A 9,225-nucleotide genomic window follows, 5' to 3' on the forward strand; every position below is an offset into this window, starting at 1 on the left:
ACAAGTGTTCAACCAACCTTCAATAGTCTAGATAACTTGCTTTGCAAAGTCACTAGTGCTTAATTAATGATCCCCGTGGATCGATATTTTTATTACTTGACAATAATTTCGTACACTTACAGATTGCATAACAAGTTTTTAGCATCGTTGTTGGAGATTGTTTCTAATTAATATTAGTTGATTAGTATGAATTACTCTAGATAATTTTTTTTTCTTTTTAAATTTTTGCATTATCTTATTTTGTTTATATCTTGCAATTTCTTTTTCATATCTTTGTATTCTCTTTCTTATTTTTAATTCTGCACTTTTATTTTTTCTCTGAGCACTAACATAACAGATAGGCCTTTGAGAGAATTTTACACACTAATATTTGCAAGATGATTGGATCCCATTGTAAGACCACAGATTGATACTGTCAACTTTCAACTTAACCCAGAACTGATTTCCATGATTCAAGCTCACAAATTTGGAAGAGAAAATTCTAAAAATCCATACTTACACTTTAAGATATTTCAAGAATATTGTAGTACGGTAAAGTGTGAAGGAATCCCAAAAAATGCTATTTAATTGCTACCATTTTCATTTAGCCTCAAGGGTAGAGCAAAGACTTAGTTGAGTTCCCTTCGTCCACAAATCATAATGAGTTGGGAACAATTGGAGCAATGCTTTCTAAATTACTTTTTCCCACCTAGTAGGATAACATTCATGAGAACCAAATCATGAACTTTACTCAAATAGAGGAAGAATAATTATTCGAAGCATAGGAGAGATTTAAAAGTTTATTGAGTAATGTCCTCATCATGAGTTGGAGAAATGGCTTACAATGTGATGTGTGTAGATTATATATGCTTTTAGACATTGATTGACGCACATTCACTTGCATTTCTTAATTATAATTTATGTTATCGCACTCCATTTTATCATTTTATCGGTATGATTACTTCTTTTGTTCGAGATTTGCTTTTGCCTTATTTTCATTGATCAGATGCGATATGGAGCAAACATGGATAAAGAATGCACAATGAAGCCTCCTTCGAAAATTAGCATGGGCAGGTCGTGTGATGTACGTAGTTTGTATACACATTTATCCTTATTTTAATGCACATCTACTTATATTTCTTGATTACATTCTATGTTGTTACACCTTATTTTATCATTATTTTAGTATTATTTCTCTCTTTATCAGAGTTCTGCTCTTTTGTCATTTTTTGATTGATATGTTGCGATTTGGAGAATAAATAAAGATAAAACATACCTCAGAACTACTCAAAGAAGAAGTAGAGGCTGGCCATGCCTCTTGGCACGATTGTGCCTCCCTAGAGTCAAAAGCCAAGACATGGTCATGCCCCCTGGCATGGTCGTGCCCCCTACATTTGGAGTCGTGTGTCATCCAGAGCCCAAAAGGGGCACGACCGTGTGGATCGACACGGTCATGCCTCCCATACTGTGAAGAAGACTTGACATGGCCATGCCCTATGGCACGGTTGTGTCTCTCAATGGGCAGAGAATTGGAACCAACCGAAGCTAGTATGGAGGTGGTCGTGTGGATCTACACAACCGTACCTCCCCTGAAATGAAGAATGAGGATAGAACCGTGCTCCGAGGCAAGACGACGCTTCCTCTGGCCCAAAATTTCAAGACACGGCCATGTTGAGGGAACACGACCCTACCTCCTCAGATACGATCTTCCAAGACCTGGCTGTGCCTGTTGGTTGCTACTCGGAATACCGTCCTAGTTCCCCTGTATAAAAATTTGTACAAGCATAGAACTATCCTACCTACCCATGTGCTCTACTAAAGTTAAATTTGGATTGCAAATGATACTTAACATTATTAATCCAAATTTCCTTTTAGAAGTTAAACTTGGATTGGGAATGAAACTTAACATTCTTACTCCAAGTTCAACCGATGTGATCTTCCTAAGTTAAACCATATTACAGAAGTTATCAAATATCTATTTCAAAGATCGGCTTCCAGGTTAAACATGGTGAGGCACTAGGCCTTCTTGGATATGAGATCATCCACCACTTCCTAGACAAACCCTCATAAAGAAATCGAATATTTAACTTCTTACAGTAAACTAGGTAAACTAGGTTTAACTATAGAGACCTCAATAGAAACACATTATCGAAACATGAAATCGAAAAATAAAATCAATAACAAAAATGATAACTAAAACTGATAACCTCTCGTGTTTGGTTTCCAAGATCTATACAAAAGATGAACTAGTCATGATGCGGAAACTAATAACTAGTTATACCTTTTGTAGCTTATAGACCTCTTGATCTTCTATTGTATTCCTCTCCTTCTCTTGGACGTAGTGTGGGTGACGATCTTCCAAGATGAAATCCACTCAAGCTTCTTCCAAGGCTTCCAAGATCCGGCCACTAACTAACCTCCAAGGGATGCAAGACAATAGAGCTTCCTTCTCTTCTTCTTCTCCTTCAAGCAACCGGCCACCAAGAGATCTCCACACCAAGATGCCGTCGGCCACCAAGAGGGAAAACAAAAGGAGAGAAGAGAAAGAACAAGGGCCGGCCACCAAGGAAGAATAGAGAGGAATAGAAGATGTGTTATGAGGTGAGACACCCCCTCCTTCTCTTTTATATTCCTTGGTCTTGTCAAAAAAAGGAAAGTTTTATAACAAAAATTAAAACTTCCTTTTCTCCCATGACATGGCCGGCCACAAGCTTGTGCTCCAAGCAAGGAAAGATTTTAAACAAAATTAAAATCTCTCTTTTATAATCCCTTTTGTGGATAGTTATACAAGGAATATTTTATAAATTAAAATCTCTCTCTTTTAAATCCTTTTATAGATATCTATAAAAGAAAAGATTTAAAATAAAACATGGTTACACAAAGGAAAGTTTTATAACAAAAATTAAAAGCTTTCTTTCATATTATAGATTGATGGATCGAAAGCGCTAGAGGGGGGGGGGGGGGGGGAATAGCGCTCGTGGCTATTTTATCGATTTATGAAAATCGTTCGAGTAACTAAAGTAACGCAGCGGAAATGAAAAGTAAAGTAAATACAAAGACACAATTGATTTACTTCGTTCGGAGCCTATTTCGACTCCTATTCGAAGGCCCGCGGTCCTTGACGGCTTTCGGTGGGCAACAACTATATATCCGGAATTATTACAAACTAAAAGCAATTACAGTTAAGTGCAAATAAGAAAGTTTTACCAACGAACAAGAAAGTAGTAGAGCTTTGGCGTTTCAGTTCGTTGTTGAAGCGTACGGAGCACACAAGAGCGCAGAACTTTTGTTCGAAATTCGATGATCTGAGCTGCACCTCGAGGCCTCCTTTTATAGCTCTGTGAAGTCTGATCCAGATCCCCAAGTCTCGGGATCAAATTTGACCCGAAGCGGATCGGTCGACCGATCCCCACGTTCGGTCGATCGATCAGATGACCTCCACCTCATCTGATCCGTCCATCCGTCGCTCCGCTTCGATCTGGTCAAACTTTATCCCTGCGTTCGGTCGACCGATCCCAAGGTTCGGTTGACCGATCAGTCTCCTCTGACCCGCACACCTCGGCTTGATCCAGTCGATACCTATCCAGGTTCGGTCGACTGATCCCGAGGTCCGGTCGACCGATCCCTGGTCGAGCCCGGTCCAGCTTCTGGAGATCTGATCTGGTAGCTTGGAGGTTCGGTCGACCGATCCCAAGGTTTGGTCGACCGATCCTGGTCAATTCTAACCCTGTATAAAACTGTTAGTTACCTGCAAAACAGAGTTAGAACACAAAAGGATAACACGATAAATATAATTGTCAGTCATCGGACTGACCGGGTCTGACTTCAAGTTTCCAACCGAAAACTCTAGGTCGACCCGACGCCTACTGTTCCCTCTACGGGGAACACGTCCTCACCTACTCCACTCAGGAGATTTACCTGATGCCAGTCTGGTCCTCCAGACCGACTGGACTTTCTGCCTAGGGTTACCACCCCCTAGGACCTAGGGTTACCGCCCCCTAGGGTTTTTCTCCACCTAGGGTTACCACCCCCTAGGACCTAAGGTTACCGCCCCTTAGGGTTTTCCTCCACCTAGGGTTACCACCCCCTAAGACCTAAGGTTACCGCCCCTTAGGATTTTCCACCTACCTAACCGTAGTTAGGACTTTCCTGCACACTTGTTTAACTCATTAGATAACAAAACAACTTAACTTGAACCCTTTGACATAATCAAAACATTGGTTCGATCGTCAGATGCTTCCTGCACCAACAATCTCCCCCTTTTTGATTATGGCAACACAGTTCAAAGTTAAGTAAAAGTATGACTAAATTATTAAGAAATTTAAACATGAACGTATGACAATTTGTAAAACTTATGCTCCTCTTTATGTTTAAATTCTTAATTGTTAATTTCTTTATCTATTCTTTAACTTTGACTTTTCTCTCCCCCTTTGACATAAATCAAAAAGAATATCAGGAAGAGAAAAGAATAATTAGTTTAAGCTCCCCCTGAAGAGTAGCCATTTATTTAATGTCTTAGTGTTTCAAAAAGAATTAGTTTACTTATATGTTAGGAAATGCCTTGGAAACTACTTAGTGTTTTCAACAAAAATTTTGAAAATCATTACTTTGAAAAACACTTAGCTCAATTTGAAATTGTTTTGAAAATACATAACTTATTTTCAACAAAAACTAATTTTGACAAACACTTAAAGGTAAAAACTTTGCTTAACTTTAAAAGGATTTTCATAAAAGCTTAACTTAAGTACTTAGCTATGAAAAGAACTTAGTAAAGGATTTGGATAATTTTAGTGCTTAGTTTTGAAAATTGATTATCTAAATATGTTAGTTAGAGCCCTAGAGCCAATCATTTGATGATTGTATGGACTCATGTATATCATATTCTTAATAAAGGCATTGGTTTTTGGTTATTATGCTTATTTGTATTAGTGTCAGATAAAATAAGTATAGTAACGTCCTTGAGTAGAACGTTCATACCTATATCAATCGATTAGTTGAATCGATAGTGAGATGATATAGGGAACACTACTCTAAATCATTCCTAGTCGAGTATTAACATTCAGGGACAATGTTAATACAATAAGACTAGCATGTAGGTCAGCTCGATGACTTGATCTCACAAGTCATGGATATAGAGATATCAAGCTGACACATGGGTATGCATTAGAGAATGTATACTGAATGACCCGCCATGAGAAAGTATCATGGATCGTTATATAAGTGTCATATATTTTCTCATGTGGCTATTAGTATGACTATTAGTCCTTAGACCTGAAGTCACCATGGATCCCTACATAAGGAGTTATGTACTTTAGTTTCGTCAAACGTCACCCGTAACTGGGTGGACTATAAAGGCGATTACTGGGTATGTAACGAATTATGCAGAGGGATGTGAGTGATGTAGAAGGGATCTATCCCTTCCATATGACGGGAGCGACATCGCTATTCTTGATAGAGTGAGACCACTAAGCGCATGGCCATGCCCAAATGAGTCAACATTAGATGTTGAGCTCATTTTATCGAGTGAGTCTACTTGGAGTTCAAGATTTAGATTGATTGGAGGATGACACGGTCTATGCCTCACATTGATCAATCTAGATGTCTAGGATAGAATCATTATTGTGAGGAGTCATAATTAGTAGTCACAAGGTGATGTCGGATCTCGACATTCTTGTAACTTGGGTAGTAATGATGTGTTGCTAGATACCGCTCATTACTTATGCTCCTAAATGGGTTTAGGGGCATTGCCAACGTTACAAGAACCTATAGGGTCACACACTAAGGGCAAACAGATGGAGACTAGGTTCATTTGATGAACCTAAATGATTAGGTTCATATGATGAACCAAATTGGATTAAGAGTAATCCAAAGTAGGATAATTGAGTTGGACTCAAGTTGGTTCATGTGTTAAGTGAGTCTAATTTAGACTTAGACTCATTTAATTAATTTAATTCAATGAATAGAGATTCATTAAATTAAAATTGGCTTGAACCAATGGTTAGATTAGATCAACCAAGGGATAGAAGTGGTCAAGTTTGACTTGACTTAAGTAGGAAGATGAAGAGTCATGTTTTTGACTTGACTTTGACTTGACCAATGCCACATAATCAAGGACTCTTCATTTGGTCAAGTTTGACTTGACCAAATGCCACCTCATGGGAGTTACCAAGAGTTGTGACTCTTGATATTCCATGGGGGTTACAAGGTTTAATGTGGCCGGCCACTTTGAGTGTAAAAATGAATGTTTTATTTTTCATTCAAGGCTAATTGATTTCATCTTCTTCCTCTTGCTCACAATTCTTCTCTCCCTCTCCTCCTTCTTGCCGAGATCTTGCTTGAGTGCTAGCACACTCTAAGGTTTCTTCTCCATCTCTTGCTTGTGTGGATACAAATAGAGAAGTGTCTACTTTGACACTTTCGAGATCCGGCGAACCGAGGACAAGCGGGATTGCGAAGGGCTTCGCTACAAAGGTATAAATGGTTTATCCTTATGTAGATCTACTGTAGATTAAAGTTTTCAAACTCATACTCGTATTTTTCGTTCGGTTTTACCTTGCACGAGATCCGTGGCTTGGGCGATTCGGGGTTTCCGCGATGCGAAAAGCGGTTTTCGCGGTCCGAAAAACCCAACAGTGGTATCAGAGCCACGTGCAAGGCTTGTACGAGTTTGTTTTTATTTTTATGAAAAATAAAACCTTCTGTGATTTTCTGTAAAAATTAGTTTTTTTATGATTTTATGGGTAATTTTTCCGTAGAAGCGAAGCACAAGTGTCTCGGCACTTGTAGGCTTCGGCTACCGGAAAGATCTTTCAAAACCGGCTTCGTTTTGCCCCAAATCCATTTGGGACAGCGGGCTTGGGTGCCATTAGATCGCAAAGGAGCAACTCACGATGGTTAGATCGTGGGTAGGGGAACTTCCCCTAACCCCGCAAGGGGATTTGCTCCGCGATCGCACCCGAAATCGCTAAAAACGAACCCGCCGGGAAGATTTTTCCGAAACGGCAATGTCTCGACCCAAATCGTTTTGGGACAGCGGGTTTAGGCGCTGTTGGATCGCAAAGGAACCCTCGCGATGGTTAGATCGCGGGGCCCCGCAAGGGAATCCGTTCCGCGATTGCGCCCGAAACCGCTAAACGGGACCGCCGGGAAATTTTACTCGTAAAATTGTAAAAATTAATTTTAAAATTATAGAAAATTATGAAAAATATATAATTTTGAATTATATATATTAATTTGTGATAGTCATGGCCCAAAGCCCAATATGATTGGTTGTGTTGTAATTCTTAATACGGCCTGCGTGCCGTTATGTGTTTGCGAGTGTTGTATTATATTCGCGACCTGCGCATCGTGCCTTCTCTTTTTTTCTTGTTGTAAATTAGATTTAGACTCGAATGTAACTCGAGTTTCAAATTGTAATGTACAAATTGGAGCGGTGGAGGGTCCACACGAGACGGAGTTCCGAGGCGGGCACGAGCAACACAAGGTGGTCAAAGGGAGGAGCTTGGAGAAGCTGTTGACCCTAGGTTGACCAATCGATCTTCTCATTGGCTTGAGAAGATCGTAGTAGGGCCATGACTAAATCACAAATAGATTAATTAATTGCTTGTGTATGTGATGCATATTTAATAAGTAGTTAATTAATTAGTGCCTAACGATTAGATTAGATCTAAGTCGTGCACATGATGCATCCTTGCGATTAGATTAGATCTAAGTCGTGCATAAGATGCATCCCTTCTCGATTAGATTAGATCTCAATCGACTCAACTCTAATGCCTAACCGTGCCGTGATACCTATCACTACCTCGATCACATGTATTGTTGAATCTGCCAAAGCAGAGCAATACATATTATCTTGGTAGGATACGGAGGGACAATCTTGGTTCCGTCTATCAACGCATGGGTGAATACAAACTCAATTAGATTGAGTATTCATAGTTACTCGGTTGGATCGAGTCAACTATAGGCATTCTTCCAATAGTTGGAAAGATAGGTCAATATCACATCTATATTAACTCTCGGGCGTATTAGCCAAAGCTAACTCGAGTTTTAATATAAATGCGGATATTGATTCTATAAACAAGAGTTGCATAGAGATGTAATTGGTAATCGTTACCTACCGATCATACTAAGCCTTGGGCGTATTAGCCAAAGCTAACTCAAGGGTTAATATGATGTGGATCTTGTCCCACGAGAATTATAGAATTCAGTGGGAGCATCATTTAATTAAAAGGCCTAATTAAATGATTTTTAAAAAGAATGTGATATTTATTTCTGCAAATTTTTCTGTTGTAGATAACCATGACGTCGAACACGAATTCTTCTCCCTGCGATCTGTCCTTGAGAAGGACAAGCTCAACGGAGCGAATTTCCTAGACTGGTACAGGAACCTGAGAATAGTTCTCACCCAGGAGCGTAAGCTGTACGTTCTGGAGCAGCCCATTCAAGAGGCTCCTCCTGCCAATGCCCCGCGAGCCGACAAAGATGCTTACAAGAAGCATCAAGACGACGCATTAGATGTGTCTTGTCTAATGCTCGCGACCATGAACTCAGAGCTTCAGAAGCAACATGAGTTGATGGGCGCTTTTGATATGGTTGAGCATCTTCGCCAACTATATCAGGGACAAGCGAGGCATGAGAGATTTGAGATCTCGAAGGCACTGTTTCAGTGCAAGATGTCAGACGGGTCTCCTGTAGGTCCTTATGTACTCAAGATGATTGGGTACATAGAGAACCTACAAAGACTGGGGTTCCCACTTGGCCAAGAGCTGGCCACTGACTTGATCTTGCAGTCCTTGCCAGATAGCTATAGTCAATTCGTTCTCAACTATAACATGAACGAGATTGACAAGCCACTGCCCGAGCTACTTAGTATGTTACGAACTGCTGAGATTAACCTTAAGAAGGTTAAGCCCATTCTGATGGTCCAGAAGCACAAGGGCAAGGGCAAGCCCAAAGGTAAGGGAAAGTCCCAAACCAAGGGCAAAGGAAAGGCACTGAAGCCTAAAGGAGGGGTCGCCAAGGATGCTACCTGCTTCCACTGCGGTCAGACCGGGCACTGGAAGAGGAACTGCAAGGTATACTTGGAGGATCTGAAGAAGAAGCGAAGTGAGACTTCCACTTCAGGTATATATGTTATAGAAGTCAATCTATCTATTTCTACATCATGGGTATTAGATACTGGATGTGCTTCTCACATTTGTACTGATGTGCAGGCGCTGAGAAATAGCAGAGCATTGGCAAAGGGCG

At 40.2% G+C, this 9,225-nt stretch overlaps 1 non-coding gene across 1 annotated transcript; it reads right to left on the minus strand.

Moving 5' to 3' along the window:
* Window positions 1-699: 699 nt before the first annotated feature.
* On the minus strand, window positions 700-807 carry LOC122028377. Its single transcript, XR_006124768.1, has one exon. It is a non-coding gene; the product is annotated as a small nucleolar RNA R71 (small nucleolar RNA).
* Window positions 808-9,225: the final 8,418 nt, after the last annotated feature.

The sequence above is a fragment of the Zingiber officinale genome, chromosome 10A, assembly GCF_018446385.1.
Source record: "Zingiber officinale cultivar Zhangliang chromosome 10A, Zo_v1.1, whole genome shotgun sequence".
Lineage (NCBI taxonomy): Eukaryota > Viridiplantae > Streptophyta > Magnoliopsida > Zingiberales > Zingiberaceae > Zingiber > Zingiber officinale.